Raw genomic sequence first — 24,151 nt, forward strand, 5'->3', positions numbered from 1 at the left:
TGACTGCACAAAACTACGAGTCTCAAAATTTATATGAATGTAAAAAATTTGCATAAATAGATAAGTCAACAAAGATTTACCAAATATTTATTTCCAAACCTGTATACATATGCTCTTTTATTTAGTAGCTGATATCCAATGCAAACAGTATCATTTCTTTTATTATAGGAAAAAACAGCTGTTTATTATTAACAGCTGTTGCTGTTTATCTAATTTGCTGTAAATATATTTTAGAATCCATTTACATTTTGCTACTTCAAAAACTCTCTTTGTACTGTAGATTACTGTATACATTTCTGTCCTTGGTGGGAATGAAGAGCAACTGTTATAATTCTGTAATATACTTACTATAAGTGAGATATGTTCTCAATGCAACATCTTTGGAAAAATACAAAGTATTCATTCTACCTTCACACAGACCTCATTTGAAGTCCAAGTATATGAGTGAGATCATAGGATCAGTAGAGTTTCAAGTACCCTGGCTTAAACATACATACTCTCAATCTCATATTGAGGATTCCTTGCATCTTTAGTATCATTCAGAATCATCAGGGGCATAATTTGAATGTATCCAAAACTCCCTTAGGAGTAATGTTTGTTCAGCCCAGACTGCTCACAGTTCCTTAAATTCCTGCGCTCAACATTGTTCTAAAATGCCTTTTTTGTTCATTTTAACTTGCTGACAAGATCTGGTCTTGTTTGTTTTCTCCATTTGTTTAAAAACCACTGACTATGTGATCCCTTATGACATAGCCCTTTTTGGCATTCACAGCTGTTTCCACATCAAGTGTTCTCCAGCTTTCTTGATAGTTGTGCCTGGATTCATTCTAAGCACCATATTCTACATTTGGATCCATTGTTCCCTCCAAAGTTTAACTCTTCATAATTCTTGACACCTAACAAATGGTGAATTTACCCACAGGGGCATGTTTTTCACTCTATGGATAAACTCTGTTATATACATCACCCAAAAGTCTGCAAGACGTGTTAATGCTTCAGATCAGTTGTGACCTTATAATTCATGTCTCCTTAAGTGATTTTGCTTCTGTGACAGTAGTTGGTACTATACCTGTATGAATAAAGGGGAGATGGAAGTTGTCAACTCCACATAATAGGCATATGTGCATGTCAGCTGTAGGTCAGCCTGCATACAAATACCTCAATTTGCCTAAATTAATAGTATTTACTTACGTTGAGACTAATCAGGAAATATTAAAAAAGGAAAAAAATCATTAATGCTCATCTATATTTACTCTAACAACATACCAATATTTATTTAATAACTAACTGTTTGAAATTTTGCATTGCATTTAGTATTGCTAAGGGAAATGATAGTTAAAGTATTCTTATATATAAAATTCAGAAAATATGTTAAATGTACTTAGGATTGATATCTACCAGTGAACTTACTGGGTCCCAATGTATGAGAACAAATAAATAGATTGTCAGAAAGCTTTAAATAATGGTGTACTTCCAGGAACCTTTTATCACATTCTTGCTAACATTTGATGAGTGAAAATCATATATTATTATATCATTTTATGGTTACCACTACATGTGAATATTTTATTTTTTATTTATTGACTATTATTGTTCCTTCTGTGACCCATCTTTTCTTCTCTTTGCACTTCCTACTAAATCTCTCTGTTCTCCTCTACATTCTAGTAGAGCTTTTCATACCTATAATCATAGATTTTTGTTGTCTACTATATGTGAATAAATATTTTTCTTCTGCACTTCCAGTATAGATTTTTTTTAAAGATTTTATTTATTTATTTGATAGAGAGAGACACAGTGAGAGAGGGAACGCAAGCAGGGGGAGTGGGAGAGGGAGAAGCAGGCTTCCCACGGAGCAGGGAGCCCGATGTGGGGCTCGATCCTGGGACCCTGAGATTATGACCCGAGCCGAAGGAAGACGGCTAACAACTGAGCCACCCAGGTGCTCCTTTCCAGTATAGATTTTAATTTTGGTATTACGTCTAGGGTTTCACATCAGTTCTTCAAAATTTCATGCCTCTGCTGCTTCTTCTCATCCTCTTTCCTTAGTTTTTTTCTGTCCCAGTTCCTTAGAGGTACTGGCTTTTGTTTCCCACTGAAGAGGGCAAATCATTTCCTGTCATTTACAAAACGAAATATTCAGAGTGACGCTTTTGCTATAATTATTCAAAATATTTATATATTCGCTTTTTTCTGAAGTATTTTTTTTCAGCTATCAATTAAGTTTCATCATTTTATCTACAGCATTTCACATACTTGATCATATCAGCAACTCGGTGCATTGCCTTCACTTGATTATTCTCCTGTCTCACAAGACAGTCATTCCAAGTTACTTTTGTTGGCTGTTCCTCCCATATGCACCTCTAATTATTAAAGTTTTCTAGGACTGAGACTCGCACCCACTGTTTTCCTATATCTACATTCATTATCCTGAGAATGATATGTAAGGCTGGGTATTTAAATGTCATTTATGCTAATATTTTCTACATTTGTATTTTTAAACCTGATATTTCTATTTGACTTGGATATTAGGTCTATGAAGATTCCCTAGAAGAGTCTGAGAAGAGAATTTATCTGCAAGGAAGTATTGTCATGGGTAATCTAAAAGAGCCTGAGGAGATAGACTAGGAAACAGAAGAAACCCAAAGAAGACTTATTCTCATGATTGCCATTTTCCCTAATTATCAAGTGACACAATCTTTTACTCAGTTACCTAGACCATAACCCTAGGAGTCCTCTTTTATTAATTTGTTCTGCTCATATCCTATATTCGAGCTTATTGTAAGACCTATCACTCCGTATTCAAAACATTTCCTAATTTTCATAATATTTTATGACCTTGGAGGGGGTGGAACTAAGCATTTTAAAAATACATAATTTTCTGTCAATTCATGCATCTATATTGTCACCTGCTCATTATATATTACAGAAGAAGTTAGACAAGGAGAAAAAAAGCAGAAAAAATTTAAAGCAGACTACTAAAATGAGAATAAATGTTTGTTAGTTGGGCTAACTTATTGACTGTATCTAGGCATTGTCATGTTCCTGGTTAGAGACAAGAATTCTCTTTTGTATGTCAAAACACTAACAGAAAAGTCTGGGTGCTTAAGGGGATATATATCCCTTATCAGTTATGATAAATTAGTTCTGTCTATATTTACGGTCTTTGTTGTGTTTCTCCTAGTTGAGTCATCTTTTGGAGTGATATGACAAAGAGTTCTGAGGGGAAAGGTTTCCAGTCCAAGTCTGTAGCTTTTGTTGATTTAGCCCTATGCTTACATCATATTCAATGCTTTAAATTGCTACAAGTCAAAGGTTACTTTTCAAACTTTAAAGTACTTGAATGGATTTCCACAGTACTGTCTGTATTTAAGTGGAATTGTGCAGCTCTCCTGACTTGTTTTAGTGCTTTATATGACTCATTTCTGGAACACCAAAGTAAGCTGAGACTTTTATGCAGCCAACCAAAATACTACACAATAAAATAAAAGGGTGTGTGCTTACACATGTGTATAGAAATATGAAAGAATCATAATCACAGCACAAATTGAACCAATCATAAATTCAGGTACACCATTTAGAAACTTATTAAATATGGTAATATATTAGCTCTTAAGCACATATATTCATTGAGAGATGACAAAAAATGACATTCAGCTGATCTTATCCTTGGCTGTAAATCTTACTTTCTTTGGAAGTAGGACATCATAACAATTTTTACTTCCCTAGGACCTTTTCTTAGTTGGATGTTTCAAAGTAGCCTATTTGTTTTTAATGATATGATATTCTGTCTTCACTGCCTTTTACAAGGTTGTTACTTTTACTTTCATATTACTAAAAATACTGTTTAACCCAAAGTCCTAAATTTCAAATGCTACACATATAAACAGAATTAATGACCTGCAGACTGTGTTCTTCATTTAGTGTATCCAAAATGCAGTACTGCCTTAGATTTTAACCGTTGTAACTACTGTTGCTATCATGGGGTCTTTGCACATATTTGCTGCTTGGTAGATCTCAGCAGGACAGGAAAATGTATGTTCTTTGTTAGAAACTGGGATTTTTAAAGGCTTTAACACAAAGACCTAATGATGAATACTTTTTCCAGTCTCTGTGGTTGGTGAAATTATGCTTTACAGAGAAACTATAAAAAAGGCTAATATTGTACAAGTAAAAAAATCTACTTCCAAGCCACATTTTGTTAAATAAACATACTGAAGAATTGGTTTTTTATGCTATTATTTCTACTTGAGATACCAAAAATAGCATAAAAGTTGTATCTTGACTTGCTTCATTTTACACATACAAAGACTAAATTTGAAAATTTAACTGAAAAAATAGTCATTACAATCTACTTTTCTGTTTTCAGAAATGTAAACATATTGGAAATTATTAAAAGAAACAAATTTCTAAATATAATAATATGTTTTATTTTTGTTCCTATTGGAAACCAAATATTGTAGATGTGACTAAACTTTATTCAAGAGCAAAAGGCAGTGTCATGTGTCTGACCTTATTCCTTTAATATAATTTCTTATATTTTTACATATATACAGGACAAAATCTATCTACCATATAGAGCACTGTGTATATGTCCTTTCATGTGACTTCTGAAAAATGTATACATAATCTGCTTATTCCTTTTATTTTTTACTTATAACTACATTTATGATCTAATTTCACTTTCATATAAGTTTCAACTGCCAAGTATTCAAATTTGTGGATAGATACCACATTTTAATTTATTAATTCTTATATTGTGGACATATGCTTTGTTTCAGTGTCTCTATTGTAACAAACTACTGCAATAAGCATTCAGGTCTAAGTGTCCTATTGTACTTGTGCCACAAATGTGTCAGGGTATTCAACTAAGAATGAAACTGCTGGGCCATAGATTACGGATATTTTCAGTTTAATTAACTGGTGACAAATTGCTCTTAAAAACATAACATCATTTTACCCTGTCAGAATCAGTTAAGGAAAATAATTTTGTCCTTTATTCTTGCCCATACTTGAACCACTCATCCTACTTTATTTTTCCCAGGATTGTGGTTTGAAATAATAGCTTTTAATTGCTTTAGTTTATAATTATCTGGTAGCTTATAAGATTGAGCTCCTTTTTGTATCTTTAATTGCTATAAATATTTTGGGCTCTGTGACTACTTAATTTCTGTTCATGAACTTTGTTCTAAACCCTATAGGTTATCTTTTCTTTATATACCTTGGATACTATATGTCTTCTATTATGTTACATTGTTCTCTCCATCTGTTGTTTTAATCTTTTGCTAGGGTAAGAACATTATCAGAACCCAGTGTTCTAAAATCAATCATGAGAACTGCTATTTAAACAAATTAATTATAAAGATAAAGGAAATGGTAGATTGCATTGGTATAGAAAAAGTATGTGACTTGGTAGGTTATTTCTGCATTTATTACTTCTTAGGGGGGTTTGGTCAAATGCCTTTTTAGAAAGGATAATGATTTGCATTCATCCGCTTGACATATAATAAGCAAGGATGTGTTTTGTTCTGATAAATAGTAACGAACTTGCTCTAAAATTTAGGTTTTATTTCCACTACTTATTAAAATCCTATTTTTATCTAAGGCAGAAATGAAAAGAAAGAAAACATTGTAAAAGTTAGAAAACAATTATTGAGAAAAGAACTTCTTATTCTGAGGTAGAGTTTTCCAGGTTACAGTTTTCAAGTAAGGCAAGCTTTATCCTTATCCCTTTGTCCCTATTCTTTTCAGAGAGGTAGGTACATAACCTCTCTCATCAAAACAGCAACATTTCCTCCTATATTTTTGTTATAATTTGATGTAGGTCTAAATTGCCTACAGTAAAAGTCATCCTTTTAAATCTGCAGTTATGTGAGATTCAAATGACAAAGAGTTGTATGACTGCAACCACAGTCAGGATGTCCCATCACGACCCCAAATTCCCTCATACCCACTTGCAAACAAGCTTTGTCCTCACTTGATCTCTTGGAAACCCATGATCTGACTTAGGTCAGTACAATTTTCGCCTAATCCAGAACAGCCATTTGAACAGGCTCAGACAGTGGGTAGCCTTTTGGGTCTGTCTTCATTCCATTTGTATTATGAAGGTGAGATTAATCCATGCTGATGCCCATGTAGGTAGTTGGCTGCTTTTTAAACGCTGAGTGGTATTTCATTTGTATGGATTTGCCACTGATTGTTTACCAGTTCACTAGCTGGACGTTTAGGCTGTTTCCAGTTCCTGGCAATTTTGAATAAAGTTGCTATAAATATTCACAAGGGATATTTGAATGAATACAATATTCATATCTTTGGGTAAATACCTAGAAATGAAATTGCTGCATCTTATGGTAAGTGCACATTAACTTTATAAGGAACAGTGTTCCATATGTCTGTGTAATGTTGCCTGCCTTACAGAAATATCTGAGTTCCACTTTCTCCAGTCCCTCATTAACACCTAATAATGGCAAGAGCGGGATCTTAGCCATTCTAGGAAGTGTTTAGTGGTATGTTAAGTGTCGTTTTAAACTGATTTCACTAAGGACTAATGATATTATGCATCTTTCCACAGTCTAATTTGCCATTTGTTTGTTTTTATGATGAAGTTTAAATCTTTTTAAATCTTTTGCTGATTTTTTAAGTTGCTTTTATACTTAGTTTTAAGAGTTCTTTATAATTTCTTGATGCAAGTCTTTTATTAGTTACCTATTTTGGAATATGTTACAATTGCCTTTTGCTTACTGTTTTACTCTTTATACAGTGTCTTTTGGCAGACAGAAGTTTTCAATTTGATAAGGTTCAACTTACCATGTTTTTCTTTTATAAGTTATATTTTTGGAAAAACTTGCATGTCCTAAGGAAATAATTTTCCTATAGTTTTGTAAAAATTAAAGCTAAACAGTCACATATAATTAATTGTTTACTTGGTTTTATGTATGGTATAACAATTAGATTGAGCTTCAGCTTTTTTCCATATGAATGTTCAGTTGTTCAAGCCCATGCTCTGTAGAAGAGAAAAACATTTCAAATTAGTGATCCGAACATCAGATTTTATACAACTAACAAGTTAACAGCGGAGAGACACTTTTTTTTCTGTATAGAGAATTTGCAGTTTGTGCTCATGATATATATATAGGCTGTGTCTTTGTGTCCCTGTGTTGTGTGTGTGTGTATATGTGTGTGTGTGTGTGTGTGTTGAAGGTGGTGTCAGTGATTAGCAAACACATGGTGAGCTCACTCTAATTAAACTTTCTTGATAATATTTGAAATTGAGTGAATTTTTCTTTTAGATGAAACACTTGCTCACAACTATATTTTTAAATATTTTTAGATTTGCTCTCTCCAATGAGAAAAGAATAGAAAGTATGACATGTACACTAGAGAAATTAACTATCTAATCACATGTTTAAAATGTTGACTAAACATATTTCCAAATCCCTAAGTATGACTTCATGCTCTTTATGTATGCTCTCATTTCTACTTTTTCTTAATGTCATTATATTTAATAAGTGTATTTAGAATTCTTTAGAAGTAACAAGAATTATGGATAATTCTTGATTATTGATTAAGTTTTTGATACAGTTATTGATACAGTTTATTTTAATTTTTGTGAAAAACAGTCATCATAAGACTTCCATTTGTAAAGCAGGTATAGAGTGTATCCAAAGTACAACTCTAGTGATTGTCTATTTACTGTTTACATTTTCTTCAAAGGCTCATTAAAAATGGGAATTGTAAATAATGTAAAACTATGAGAAGTGGATACACACTCTTAAAAGTAAGAGAAAAATTGGCAAGCTTGAATACACAGATTTTTAAAACAGGTTCATTTCTCAATAGAATGTGAGATAAAAAGAAAAACAAATATTCTTGTGAAAATATGTTACAATGTGCTATCCTAAATACCTATTCTAGTAAAAAGTTACAAGTGCTGCATTTTCTATTAAATTGAAAGGGAAGTTTCAGTACTTTTGTCTGTAAGGGCAATAATATCTGGGTGTTAAAAATTTTATTCCTGTTTCTAACACAAGAACAAATATAAAATATTAAGAAATAAAAATGTTCCAAGGTTCCATAGCATGATAAAAATAGCCTCTGACTTAGAATTAGCCCATAGTTCTGCCCATGTGAATAACCTAACTCTCATTTATGTGACATATGGTGACCTAACTACATCTTTAATTTCTTTTCTAATTTACTGGTAATGAAGAATATTATAGTAAACAGTCATTTTATTAATTATCTTATATTCAGCAATCTACACCTGTGCTAGTCATTATAAAAAAATGATTAATGTGATAGAAGTAGCTCATTTCATCACAGAACGGCATTTTCACTTGCTTTGACACTTTATTGTGGCAGTCATCTCCAAACATAAGGTCACAGCTGTTTTGTGACATTTTTACACAATGGAAAATCGGCCTGTTCCATAGAGAAATAAAAAAGAAATTTAGTGCGCCTGGGTGGCTCAGTTGGTTAAGCAACTGCCTTCGGCTCAGGTCATGATCCTGGAGTCCCGGGATCGAGTCCCGCATTGGGCTCCCTGCTCGGCGGGGAGTCTGCTTCTCCTTCTGACCCTCCCCACTCTCATGTGCTCTCTCTCTCTCTCTCTCTCATTCTCTCTCTCAAATAAATAAATAATCTTTAAAAAAAAAAAGAAATTTAATAACCTGACATTTGAAAGTAGAAAAAAAGCATTTCAAATACAGGTAATTTTACATGGATCTTATGTGAAAACAGCATCAGTGTTAAAGAAATAAAGGGGAATATTTTCTTAGGCCAATTATAATACACAGACCTAACAAGGCCATCACTGTGAGTCATTTTTCCAACCAGTGAGCAAGACTGACAAGTTTATGAAACCTTTTCAGCAAATTGGGTTCATGCAAACCTCTTGTTTTTACTGTATGTGGAAAATTGCTATTTACTTATAGTTTAGTAGTGCTTTTATAACTTCACATATGTATTTATTTTGATGTAGAACTGCCATAAATAAGTACATCTGTATCTTAAAATTACACTTTTTTTTTTTTAAAAGTATTCTCCTTGCCCAATGTTGGGCTTGAACTCATGACCTGAGAACAAGAGTGGCATGCTCTACTAACTGAGCCAACCAGAAGACCCTAAAATTACACATTTTAATTGCAATACAATATAATGAATATTATTACATTATTGGAAGTGCTTCTGTCCTCTCCTTTCAGTCCATGAATGTATCTATTCTACCACCACTGTCAGGTTGTTTTAATAATTTGAATTTTTATTCTCAATTTCTATCTTATCTATAGTATACTTGCTAAATTTATGTTTATTATTATTGAAATTTTGAGATTGGCTTAGTAAAGACTAAGCTGTAAGTCTGTATAATTAAGCTTTTCATATTGAATATTGATATTATTTCATCTTTTGTGAAATCATCTCTACCTCAGAAATTGTGGTTCTTATTATAAGGCATTTGGGCTATTACTTTTTTTTTTTAAAGATTTTTATTTATTTATTTGACAGAGATAGACACAGCGAAAGAGGGAACACAAGCAGGAGGAGTGGGAGAGGGAGAAGCAGGCTTCCCACGGAGCAGGGAGCCAGATGCGGGGCTGGATCCCAGGACCCTGGGACCATGACCTGAGCTGAAGGCAGGCGCTTAATGACTGAGCCACCCAGGTGCCCCTGGGCTATTACTTCTGATCTAACTTGAACATTCATTCAACTATCAAGTATGGCTTCTAATAAAGGAAATACTAATGACTATTTTTAATCAATATATATTTTGAGTTTTGATTTTTTTAAATTTTGGGTTTTATGCATATTTGACTCCTTGTTTTGTAAAACAATTGAAAGCAGTAAGTCTTTTTACCATTGTGTATTTTGTCTTATTTTTTTGAACATGCCCCAAATTCTATATATATAATTCTTCTTCCATTATTTCATCTGTCTCCGTGTCTCTAAAAGCCTTCTATGCTGGTGACTTGAATATGTAGCTCCCCCTGCCCCCCGCCACCACAGTTGTCTGAAATATATTTATATCTGTATTTGGATTTGTAATATGTATCTCAAGTTTAAAACTAAACTTATCAAAATTGAAACATATTTTTTAACCCCACCAAAGCCATGCCCTGCCATCATCAAGTACCTTCCTTCTGTGCATCACACCAACAGTTTGCTCACACAGAGATAGAGGAGTTATTCTTGATTCTTCTCATTTCTTTCCGTGTTCCCACAACCAATTAGCAGCAAGTTGTTCATTTCTACTTATAATATTTTGTCTAAGTTCATCTTTCCTATTATCCACTAGTCTAAACTATTTGCTCAGACTACTGTAAGTGTCTCTTAATTGGTTGGTTTGCCTTTGTTTCCATCTGTCTTACAGTTCCATTTCCAGATAGCAGCCTGGGAGCCATTTCTAGAGCATAAATCAAATAACATAATTTCTCTCTATAAAACAGGCCAATATTAACCCATTTAAATCAGATTGAAATTCAGACTTCTTTACCACATGGCTTACCAGGTGCTACATGACATGGCCCAAATCTGCCACTCTAATTTCGTCTCCCACTGCTTTTTGTATCCATTACTGGGACTCAGAATTCCCTAGCCTTCTTTCCCTTACACATATCATTTCAGTTTCAGAGTCTTTGATATCCACTTAGAATTATATTACCCATATCTTCAAATAGCTACTTTCTTTTTGTTGTATAGATTTAAATTCAAATATCTTTTCATCAGATTACATGTCCTATAATCCCAACTAAAATTCAATTAATTTCTGTCATATTACCAAGTGTATTTCCTTTATTATACCAAAAATTATCTTAAAAATTTTGTATTACTTTTTTAGCCTGTCTTTTCAGTATTTCCTTTGAGAACAGAGATTCAGATTATTTAGTATACTGTATTCTTAGAAACCAATATAATTCCTAGATTATAGCATCATTCAATAAACATGTCAACTTACTGATAGGGACTAAATGTTTGTGTCCCCACAAAATTCATATGTTGAAACCCTTATTCCCACTGTGCTTGTATTCAGAGATAGAGACTTTCAGAGGTAATCAGATCATGAAGGCAGAGACTTCATGAGAGGATTAGTGCCCTTATAAGATGAGACTGGAGAGAGCTTGCACTCTTTCTGCCATATGAATAAACTAGAAACAGGGTCGTCACAAAATCCAATCATGCTGACACACTGATTTCGGACTTCAGCCTCCAGAACTGTGAGAAATAAATGTATGTGTTTTTTTTAAGCCACAGAATCTATGATATTTGGTATAGCAGCCCAAGGAGACTAAGACACCAAATTCTTTTGTAATTAGAGAAAAGAATATTTTGAAAAGACATTTTAGGGCACTTATATAATTATTGTGGCATTTAATCTTTATCAACAGTTATACACACTTTTTTTCTGATATATTTGTCTGTTTACTTGCTTATTTATTTTATTCCCATGGAATTGATTTTTCTAATATAACTACTAGTTAAGTAAACCATCTTCTGTGTATAAGATGGTTCTGTTAATAAGATATGAGGATGAAGTAATCCTGATTGATAATTTCCATGTATCCATCCAGTCATTCATTCAACCTTATTTATGAAATACCCACCAAATGGTGGGCAGTATCCAGGATGTCCAGTGTGTTGCTTTCATAAATGTCTAATTAGGAGACAATCTCAATAAATAAAGAAACAAACATAGTAATATGGCAAATGAGGTAAAGTGCTATGGAGAAAATTAAGCAAGGTAAATAGAGGTGGTGTGTTCTAAGAACATATTTATATAGTGAATTTGGGGAAGTATTTGTTCACATAAAATTTGAGCACTGACATGAAGGAACTGAAGCCATGGCCCATCTGCAGGGGACGCATTCATGGTGCAGAAAAAAACTAAGGATCTGAAGACGAGGGTTGTTCTATTTGGGGAAGAGCAAAAATTCCAGTATTGCTATAGCTGAGTAAATAAAGGCAAGGGCTAGTTGAAGTGAGAGTGATGTAAATTGTGCTGAGTCTTATGGCCTAAGGAAATTACTTTTTTTTTTTTTTATTAGCAAGATGGGCAGCCATTTGGAAGGGCTCATGCAGAGGACTAATATGGTTTGATATATGTTTTAAAATGCCAACTTTCATGCTGTTTGTGCAGGATAAAAGCAGGAAAATCAGTTATAAGACTGTTGTAATTACCTAGGTGGAGGATACTGGGTGACTTGGGAAAGAATAAGTGATAATACTGAAAGTAGTTGCTTGTGAGTTGTGATTGTTTGTTTGTCAGAGGTAATTGGGAGACGTTGGATTTCTAATGTCAGTTGGCAGGTTTATTAGATATCCAATAGGAAAAATCAAGTACACAGATTCATATATATAAGCTTGAAATTTAGAGGTCTGGGCACTAGGTAAATGAATACAAATTGATGAAACCAGCTGAGATACTCAAGAATTGCATACATAGAGAAAATAGAAACCATTCCAGTTGTGAGCCCTGAATCATGTTTAATATAGAAGTGGTCAATTATTGAGGGACCATCAATAAAGAAACTGGTGTGTCCCAGTAAGTATAGGAAGAAAAGGAACAGTTAAAGAGGTGTTGCATAATTGAGAGCATGGAAATATGATTTCTGCTTCTGGTTGTGTCAGAGTAAGTGATATTGAATTTACCTTCCTGTTGAAAACAACCATAAAACTGGGCACAATGAATGAAACAAGTGTTTTTATATTTTATTTTTTTTTTAAGATTTTATTTATTTATTTGAGACAGAGAGAATGAGAGACAGAGAGCATGAGAGGGAGGAGGGTCAGAGGGAGAAGCAAACTCCCTGCCGAGCAGGGAGCCCGATGTGGGACTCGATCCTGGGACTCCAGGATCATGACCTGAGCCGAAGGCAGTCGCTTAACCAACTGAGCCACCCAGGCGCCCTGAAACAAGTGTTTTTAAACATTGCGCTAGTTCAGAACTTTGATCCTTGAAGGGAAGGAAAATCATCAGGTGAGACTCATGATCAACATGTAATCACCCCAATCCTACCCTAGCATTCTGCCTGGGAACACTTTACTACAACAATGCAGGAAAGAGAATCTCAAGCATGGCAGAAATCTTGCTAAATTGAGGAGGCTGAAGACTGCTAAATTAATTATAATTTGATTAGCAGAGTACAGAGAAGAGAGTGTTGTACAAAGGGGGAGATCAGTAGTCTTTGTGTAGAATCTTAACTGAAGACTATGCTGGACATGTACAGAGCAAGACTGCAAGCTCAAATTCCACTTCTAGCATAGATGTAACAACAGTAATCATATATACCTTCCCATCTAAAGCAAATAAAATTGGGGCAAACATATTTAAACAAAAATCCCTCAGACATTGCACATCAGATCATGAATAAAAGTGATCTCTGAGATACAAAACACATACCAAGTGAAACTTACAGTCACCCAAGTTTGCTGTCTGGAGAATATTCCCAGATTGAAGCAAAGGAGGAACTTAAATCTAACTGTTGGTCTCCTTGAATTGATGAAACAGACTGGGATCTGAGATGCGCAGGGTGGCTGGAATTTGCCACCAGTTTGAAAGAACACTGGAGAGGGGAGAGCTGCACAGAGACAGAACTCCAAATAACAGCAGAGAATATTCTGTTGAATATTCTGAAAGGACTGATCAGCATATGCATTTAAGAAAACTTCTCAAGGAAGGGAATAAACCACTCAAAGGATTAGAGGAAACAATGCCCAGAGCTGACACAGAACCAGGAAGAGTGCTTATTTCCAACAGCCTCGGTGGAACCCTTCATGATAATGGGCATTAGTCAGAATACAAGGAAGCTTCTTGCTTCAGTCCTGGTGAAAATTAACCCTATATTAAACAGACATAGTTATGCGTAACAAACATTAAAAGTAAAACCCAAGATTGTCCAAGTAACTTAATCACATTCCAGAGAAGATCAAGAATATACATAGGGATACAAAAAATAATACAGCACCAAACAAGGTAAAAAAAAAAAAATCTTAGAAAATTAGGAATGAAAAGAGTATTCTACAAGTTGGTAAAAGACATCTATGAAGAGCCTACAGCTAATATTGTACTTAATAGTGAAAGAACAAATACTTTATGCTTTACCATGAAGATCACGGACAGGGCAAGGATATCCACCTTGATTACTACTATTCCACAATATACTGGAGCATATTGCCAGTGAAATCAGGCAAAGAAAAAAAAAAGAAAAAGTCCAGACAAGAGAAGAAAAAATAAAAATGTCTTTATATTTAGATAATGTGATTACTGACATAGGAATCCCTAAGGGATTTAACAACAACAACAAACAATAAAAAATTATTTCAACTGATAAGTAGGTTTAACATGGCTGAAAATACAAGATTAATATAATAATCTATTATATTTTAACATACTGGTGGTGTACATTTGAATATTGAAAGATACGAAATAATTAGAATATTTGGGACCAAAGATATTCAAGGTCTACACACATGTGCTATGGAGGATTAATTCAGCAAGCATGGAACTGGCCTGAATTATTTTTCTAAATTACCTGCAAGGCACTGACCTCCATCAAGTCATGAAATAATTTGAAAAATAATGTTGCTTTGTAACCATGGGTTTCAGTTATATGGAGTGGCTTACATAAGGTTGTCCCATTGTTTATTGATAATAGGGAAACTTAAAATCTGTATTCTTTCCTGGTGATACCTCCAGAGTGCTTTACTTCTCATCTGTATATGTATAGCAGGGCATGAGAATCCTCAATTGAAACAGCATATTGGGTTTCTGATTCTTATGTGCTCTGTACACATGTCAGTATCTTCTGACCCAAGAGGTAAGTGTATCCTGATGTAGCATTTGTAAAGGGTAAACAGAGTTTAAGATTCACCTGGAGGCACCTGGGTGGCTCACTCCATTAAAGGACCAACTCTTGGTTTCAGCTCAGGTCATGATCTCAGGGTTGTGAGATTGAGCCCTGCATTGGGCTCCATGCTAAATGTGGATCCTGCTTAAGATTCTCTCTCTAGGGGCACCTGAGTGGCTCAGTCGGTTAAGCATCTGCCTTTAGCTCAGGTCATGATCCCGGCAGTTCCGGGATCAAACCCCACATTGGGCTCTCTGCTCAGAGGGGGGGGTCCGCTTCTCCCTCTCTGCCCCTCACCCTGTTCATGCTCTCTTTTGCAGTCTCTCTCTCTCAAATAAATAAATGCAATTATAAAAAATAAAATTGTTAAAAAAAAGATTCTCTCTCTCTCCCCCTTCTCCCCCCAAAATAAAATAGATTCACCTTGCTGGATCTTATACTCTGAGGGAGATTTTGACCTTCATGCATATGTTTATTTTAGTCTTTTACTAGCATATTATTCTTTTACAAAAAAAAAAAAGCTATAGATTTGTAAGCAATCTCATTATGGCTGTTGTGATTCTCCTTTGGCAATAAAACCCTAAATGTTATTTTTAGTGCAACATCATGAACTACTAAACATTGCTGAAGGAAACTAAAGATGTGCATAAACAAAGAGATACACTGGGTATATGGATTTGAAGATTCAGTGTTGTTAAGATGTATATTTTTCCCAAGTTGATCTATAGGCTTAATGAAATCACATTAAAATACCATCAGGCTCTTTTATAGAAGCAGACAAGCATATTTAAAAAGTCATATTGATATGCAAAAGGTATAGTATGGTTAAAATACATTAAAAGAAAAAAAGATTTATAGGACTTATACTATCTGTTGTCAATCTTATTATAAAGCTACAATAATCAGGGGAATACAGCAATGTGTCAAAGTAGACAGATCAATGCAAAATAATATATTCCACAAATAGACCCACATATTTATGGTTAGGTGATATTTTTACAAAAGTGCTAGGGTAATTTAATAGAGAAAGTATAGTCTTTGCAATAAATGACCTTGATAAAAGTGGATGTACATGTGTAAAAAAATGAACTTCAACCCATACTTTGTACCACATACTAAAATTAACTCAAAATGGGCACTGATCTAAATGTATAGACCTTAAATTATAAAATATCTCTAAGTGAACATAAAGATCTTTGATCTTGTTCCCTCTCAATGAATGTCTTCTCTTGCTACTGATTTATATGGTATTATTCTGCTCTCTCAGGTCAGACTTAATACACACTGTTTGAGGGGAAGGCATTCCATGCATAAAAAGGACCACTCTTTTCTATCCTCCCTGCTAGTGGTACTATGTAAAAGGCATGGGTATGATCAATATTGGAAGAAATCAAAGCCAGAAGTGTAATGATTATAGCCTAAAGATTTCAAAAGATTCCATGGCTGGAAACGTGTTCTGTGTTTACACAATAAAATTCTGAACACAAATTTAGTACAACCATGAAATGAAAGATTGTTCCCACTGCCTGCATATTCTGGGTAAGACTTGCCTTATCATCAATGAAACATGCTAACAAAATTTGGGAGAGTCATTGAAAGCAAGTATATATGGTGGTACATTGTATGAGCAGCATCATGAGTAATGATGTGGCCAGTAACAAATAAGTGGTGTTATGAAGCAGCAGAGGCAAGATGATCTCTATTGGTTCATGTATACTGGCCCTAATGGGCCATGGTATGTGAGTAAATAATGTGTGTTATTCATGTTGGGAGATACCAAATCAGCCAACAATGGCACTTTTTGACAAATGAAAAGATTAAGAGATGGTTCTTAGACCTGACCAAGAGGAGATGGTACTTACATACTATGAAGAATCTTCATACACAGTGTTTGAACAAAAAACAAATACTCTTCTCTACCCATTATTTTAAATCATAAAATTACCATATGAACCCATAAGTTTTCTAGTACATTTTAAAATAAATTATGTATATAGAAGAGGGAACAATAAAAATGTTTTCCTTGAGTCCTACACAACTTAAGGACAACTCTGGTATCAATATTTAGTTTACTTATTTCAAAATTGTACTGTTGTTATATAAGAAAATTCTCTTGTGTGGGGAAAATATACATGGAAATATTTAGGAATAAAAGGCTCAGTGCATGAAATTTACTCCCGGAACGCCTAGGTGGCTCAGTCGTTAAGCGTCTGCCTTCGACTCAGGTCATGGTCCCAGGGTCCTGGGATCGAGCCCTGCATCAGGCTCCCTGCTCAGCGAGGAGTCTGCTTCTCCCTTTCCCTCTCCCCCTGCTTGTGTTCCCTCTTTCACTGTGTCTTTCTCTGTCAAATAAATAAATAAAAATCTTTAAAAAAAAAAAAAAGAAATTTACTCCCAAATGATTCAGTAAAATATTACACACAGACACACACAAATACATGCACACTCACTTTGAAATGTTTTATTTTCTTAATACTTCACCTTTTTATTTTATTTGAATTTTTATAAATATAAGGTAAGTTAAAGAACTGCTTTTTGACAATGTTAAAGTAATTTTGAATACCAGATATGTGCAGTGTCCTACCTCATGTTTTCCTGTTTTACTTTAATATACCTGATTTTAAATTAATTTTATTTTCCAAAATAGAGTGCTAATCAGTGGGACATAGCAAACACTGGCAATGTAAGTCTCTAGATCTTATACTAATCAAAAGGAGCATAACATATCATGCAAATGTTCAGGAGTCAAAGATTCAAAAGATAATTTATAATTTTAAAAATATATTTTGTCATTTTATGTTCTCTTTTTTTCAATTTCATCTTTAAAGAAACTTAGTTACCTCATATAAAAAGGAACTGATTTCTAGGTTATATAGCTAAAAAAAAATTGTATATTGGTGTAAAAGGCCAGACAGAACAACTGTGTATAAATTAAATGGAGGTCTCTACATAAGTTATTTTTTCACTCCTCTGATTTGCAAAAAGTATTAATACAATGTATATTTGTTAATTTCATTTATAGTTGTAGACTGATGATTATTCAGTCACTAAGAAGGATTTTTTTTTTTTTTTTGAAGCTAAGAAGGATTTTGATACCTGGAATAAGATGAAACAGGAAGTAACTTGTAGGACCAACGTATTAGAATGAGGTGAGTCTGAGACAAATGCAGGCTAAGACATTGAGAAATAACCCCACTTCTGACCTCACTTCTGTGTTAATATCATATGATTATGGACATGAATAAAATAAGTGTTGAAATACTCAGAACTAAATAATTCAAATCCAAAAGTATTTTCATCTCAGTTGATAAAATATCATGTTTATGATGATCTCAGCAAATGTCAGTTAATCATACTAGTAAGTAGTGATGGACACAGTGGATATTATTCCTCAGATTGTCAAGATTTGATAGACTTAACAATAATGAAAGTGATCAATTACACTTTCTCATGCATCTCCTTAATTTTATGTCAGTAACTGTAATAGAAAGTAAAAAACTGGGAACTTAAAATGAACATACAATTTGCATTTGGATTTCCTCCTTTGCTTTTTTTCTCTTTTTAGACATAAGAAAATATTCCCTCAGGTGAAAAGGGACAATGTAGCCACACTGATGCTTCTTCCTTTTGGATAAGAAAAAAAATCAGAGTTTTGACAGAGCCTAGTATTTTAGATTCTCATTGGTCTTTGACACTTTTCAGCAATGGTCAGTTTTCAGGCAAGACATACTATGTATTTGCCATCTTCAATTTGGGAAAATAGAGAAAAGGTGATTTCCATTTATCTGTGACTCTACTATATTGTTTTAAATATTTTGAGAGATTTGAATTTGAATTTATTATCCACTTGCCATTTTAAAATACTTATTTTTTGAATATGAAGACTTTAGGAGTCCTTATAGTTTTATCTGTGTTTCAGTTCCTTGGTCATTCTGATATCATCAGGGACTTTGAGAGGATTTCAGATCATGATCTTCCAACTCCAGAGCCCTACCCACTCTTCCTTTAATGGTCCTGCTGCCCAGGTTCAGGGTTCAATTCCTATTGATTATATGAAAACTCAAGTGATGCATTATATTTATTCAGTTTTAATAATGAGACAAATAATATGTCTGTTAGAGTTGTCTGGGTGGCTCAGTCAGTTAAGTGTCTGCCTTCAGCTGAGGTCATGATCCCAGAGTCCTGGGATTGAGGCCCTCCTCGAGCTCCTTGCTCAGCAGGGAGCCTGCTTCTCCCTCTCTGCACCGCCCCCCCCCCCCCGCCAGGTGCTTTCTTTCTCTCTCTCTCTCTGACTTTCTCTGACTCTTTCAAGTAAATAAATAAAATCTTTAAAAAAATAAAAAATATGTCTGTTAAATGACAAAACAAAAACAACGTGACAACAATTGTGATGTCCTTTATTCAAGGGCAAACAACTCATGGATTAAGGGACTACAATGCCTCACAAGCAGTGGAGTACTCTTCATGAGGGATCTGGGGAAAGAGCAAGTTTTATAGAGTGTTAAAAGAGGCAATGCAGGAACAGGGCATGGTTGGCTAGGAGGTCAGGGATTTCCTTATAAGGCTAGCAGCTCCTATTTTCTAGGGTAAGATAAGCTAGCTAACAGTGAATTGGAGGATCATGATTGGTGTATGTTAAGTTTCCTTGAGGGGTATTTCCCGTAAGTGTAGGCTGACTTAGGTTGAGGTTTGGGGCAGCCCCCCTTTTGTGGGTCCTGATATACGAATTAACTTTGTCATATCTTAAAAGTTATAACTCTCCAAAAGTCTTCTTTTTTTAGTCAAGTATAATTAACATACAGTGTGATACTAGTTTCAGGTGTACAATATAATGATCCAACAATTCTATACATTGCTCGGTGCTTATCACAATAAGTCTACTTTTATTCCATTTTACCCATTTTTCACCCATCCCCAACCCTTCCCCCTTCTGGCAACCAGCAGTTTGTTCTCTGTATGTAAGGATCTGTTTTTTTGTCTCCTTTTTCAAGAATGTCCTTTTGTGGGGATGTTCTATATTCTCAAAATTAATATAGCTTTTGTAATCTTTATTTTATTCATTTTCTATTATTTAATAGATTCAAGCTATAGGAAAATGGTGCCATAACAAAACTGCTTCATGTTCATAAAATGCCTTTTTTCCCCTTTTGATCTTCATTCTACCATGCCCTCCTCTTAGGCTTTTGTCCTGTCACTTTTATAAAGTCTATGACTTTCCAGAATCTGTGACTTTTATAAAACTGTTATTGTTTTGTTTATAAGTTGCAATGATTTTCCTTTAGCTTAACTTCCCAGTTACCACAGGTAGAATTTTCCTGAAAAGTAAAAATTTATTCTTTATTTGATATCTTTATCTGTGTACTCTCTTTAATTTTGAATAATTCATTTAAATAAAACTAGGCATCAGCTATAAAAAGTGACTAACCTTTAAATGAACATTCATGTTCAAAGAGCACTCACAGTATGCTTGCAATATCTCCTCAGGGAAACCTGCTGTCACATACCTGAGTAATATACCTCTTCCTTGCCAAGAAAGCAATGATGATATTTTCTTTCCCAGAAACCTACTGGTTTTATTTTTAACTATCTCTATTAGTTTTATATACTGCATAACAAATTATGAAAATCTTAACAGCTTAAAACAATACACATTTGTTATCTCACAGTTACTATAGGTCAGAAATCCAAGCATGAATTGGATGGGTCATTTCTTAAGGTCTCACAAAGCTGAAATCAAAGGTCTTTCAGGGCTGGTTTGTAATCTGGAGGCTCAGCCAGGGAAGAATCTACTTCCCAGCTCCATTAGGTTGTTGGTAGAATTCATTTCCTACAGTTGTAGGAATTCTGGCAATTTGCTTCTTAAGCCAACCACCCACATGTAGAGACTAGGTGGTTCTTACAGCAAAATCGAGCCTTATTTAATGAAATCACAGGCGTGGCATACCTTTGCCATAGTCTATTGGTTAGAAGCAAGTCATGGATCTTTTTCATTTTAAAAGAAAGGGAATCACACAAAAGGACAAAAGCATGAACAACAAAATGCTGGTATCGTAAGAGCCCACTTTCTAGTTCATTTACTGAGTGTTTAGTATCTATAACATCTATTTGGTGATTCCTGGAATCTTGTAATTTTTCCCTATTAACATGTAATATTACATGTTAAAGCTTAAGGTTTTATACTTCATAGAATAGTTGCAGCTGAGATCTACTACTACTAATTTATTCTCATAATAAATATTTTTGTCTTTATTACTGTGTTTATTGCATACTAAATACTATTATAATCTATGTACACTTGCTTTGGAAAAGAATATACCTAATATTCTTGGTTTAATTCTATGCCACAATTTCTTGAAATTCTTAACACGGCTATAATTACTTGAAATTCTTAACATGGCTACATTTGGTTATATAATAACTATAAAAAATTTAAATAGTTCATGGTGTAAACTTCAGGATAGGTATCATGCCATTTATTGTTCTAAAATAGGAACATAGAAGCTTTGTGCAATGGCAGTATCGTAGCCAATGAGGTTTATCCGAGGTAAGATTATTGCTAATTAAAATAGGAACATAGAATTCCTTCTGTATACATAAAAGGTAGCTCAGTTATTGACATTGTTCCAAACAAAATCTTTAATCGATATTTTAAAAACGATGCATTCATTTTGGAATACTGTACCTCACCTGACATTAAATATGAGGTGTTTCTGATGTTTTCTAATCTCCAAGATTCCACATTATATGCAAATTTCAGTATTTGCAGTAGGCTTTGAAAAATATGTCTACATAAATTAGAAAGAGTTATCAAAAGATCTGCACAGCTATTTTGTTTATGAAATGTAACTCTATCTTGGTCTTCCATATATCTTTTAAGTCTGAAAACTTATTTCCTATACTACTCAAATATAATTAAACATATAATAGCAGAGAAATTAAATTTCTCATTCTGATCATAATTCTGGGAAGGGATTTTAATAGTTTTACCCTCTTTGAAGCTCATAAATACTAATGCACTCATTGGAACTCTTTACTTTTTTAAGATTTTATTTATTAATTCGAGACACAGAGATACAGAGAGAGCATGAGCAGGGGGAAGCAGAGGGAGAAGCAGGCTCCCTGCTGGGCCAGGAGCCGGATGTGGGGTTCCATCCCAGGACCTGGGATCACGACCCAAGCCGAAGGCAGTCGCTTAACCATCTGAGCCACCTAGGAGCCCCAAGGAATCTTTTATGTATTTATTTTTAGCAAATATTTGATAATCAGAAAGCTTTCAGTAATTTAACTATCAAATGGGTTCAGACACACACATGTCTATACATAGTAGGAGATAGGGAATCAATCATTCAGTATCATGCAGTGATGACTTCCCACATTTATCTAACACATGTATTCCCATTTGTTTGGTTAAGTTGGGTTTTGAGAATTTAATATTTTTTATTGTTCTTGAATAGTGTTTCACAATAAAACTTTTCCATTTTGTTTGTTTGACAGGGTCAAAATTTAAACTTCCAATTTACACCTAATTGCATGTGGATCTTGATTTAATATTGTCTTGCAAATAAATTAAAGTGACTTTTATTTCATAAGAAGTTCATTAAAATGGCCAAATAATATATATCATATATATTACTGCAGTAGTCTTTTTTTTTTTTTAAGATTTTATTTATTTGACAGAGAGAGAGAGAGCACAAGTAGCAGAACAGCAGGGAGAGGGAGAGGAAGAAGCAAGCTCTCCACTGAGCAGGGAGCCTGACGTGGGGCTCGATCCCAGGACCCTGGGATCATGACCTGAGCCGAAGGCAGCCGCTTAACCGACTGAGCCACCCAGGCGCCCCTTACTGCAGTAGTCTTAAAGACAGTTAAATTTAATATTCTTAACTAGATTGAAGTCATAGCTCACTAGAATTATAAGGCAGAATTTAATACTTGGCTTTTCTTTTTCTATAAAGATATGGTAATGAGTTTTAACTATAAAAGAAAAATGATGCAATTCTAATGGTCTAAAAAGTACAAATGAGCACCAATACCCTATCACATATATTTTAGGTTATTTATATAAATTATAATAATTTTCTCTATAATATCCATCTGAGATATACTGAAGAAAATAATGTTCAGTTATAAGCATAGCACTGAAAAATTTTTAAAGAATGGTTATAGACAGTGTTACTTTTCTATTTATGGAATTAGAATAAGTCAAAGCAATTGTTCTTGGAGGGAAATATAAAGAGAGAAAATATATTTATAAACACAAATGTTGTACTTGCAAGTGGTTTAAAATGAAAATAGACATGGAGATAAAAATTATGAAGGGAGATCTAAAGGATGACTGTCCAAAGCCAAATAGTTATATCTGATTGAGCATCCTTAAATTTGATAAAATAACTCTTCCAACCAGCCACTTCAGCTCCTCTTCCCCAAAGACACTGGAGCTGGTCAGTGGAACAAAATTTGATTGACACTTTGGATAGCTTTTATGCCAGGTAAGGCCAAAATTTAATAAATTGTCTAACTTTTAAACTTTTAAATTAGATTTAATTAACATGCTCTGTAACTTTGAAATACAAAGGGATAGTTATAATATAACTGCTGGGAAAGAGAGACAATGCAAAATGCATTTCTCATTGAATGGCTTCTCATTAGCATTATAGAAATATCTATGTTTCTAGAATGTTTACATATATTATGGTGTATCTCAAATATATATGAAATAGAATGGCATAATGAATCTTCATATGCCAATCTTTCAGCCTCAGTAATTTTCGAGATACAGACAATCTTGTTTCATCTATGCCTTTGCCTATTCACTCCCCACCTCAGGTAACTCAAACAGATTTTAACACTATGTAATTGTAGGTATTTCAGAAACTATTTTTAATGAGGGTTTTTTTCAGTCATTGCCACAATAACATTACCACACGTAAAACTTAACATAGAGTCTTTCCTGTCACTCTTTGTCTAGTCATTGACAGACAAAGGTTATAAATTTTAATTGGTTATTTTGGCTTCTTAAGTATCCTTTATTTTATATAGGTTTTCTCACCCACATTTTTTAAAAAGTATGTTTATGGGAGAAATACGTTTCCTTTAATAACATACAGTCTGGCTCTTGATGCTTACATCCCAGTGGTCATTTTACATGCTCTTCTCCTGAACTGCCTGTAAAATTAATAGTTAAATTCAGTGTCTAGATAAATTCAGGTTTAATATTTTGGCAAGAATTTTTCAAAGATGATTTTATAAAATTCCATTATGTTGAACATAATGTCTGGTTGTCTCTCTTTTAGTGATATTCAAAACCACTGATGATT

At 33.9% G+C, this 24,151-nt stretch overlaps 1 pseudogene; it reads left to right on the forward strand.

Annotated features, from left to right (window-relative positions):
• The first annotated feature begins 21,336 nt into the window (after positions 1–21,336).
• Positions 21,337–21,467, forward strand: LOC115940467 (U4 spliceosomal RNA; annotated as a pseudogene).
• The last annotated feature ends 2,684 nt before the right edge of the window (positions 21,468–24,151 follow it).

Source organism: Leptonychotes weddellii, chromosome 3, assembly GCF_054177405.1.
Source record: "Leptonychotes weddellii isolate Sample4059 chromosome 3, ASM5417740v2, whole genome shotgun sequence".
NCBI lineage: Eukaryota > Metazoa > Chordata > Mammalia > Carnivora > Phocidae > Leptonychotes > Leptonychotes weddellii.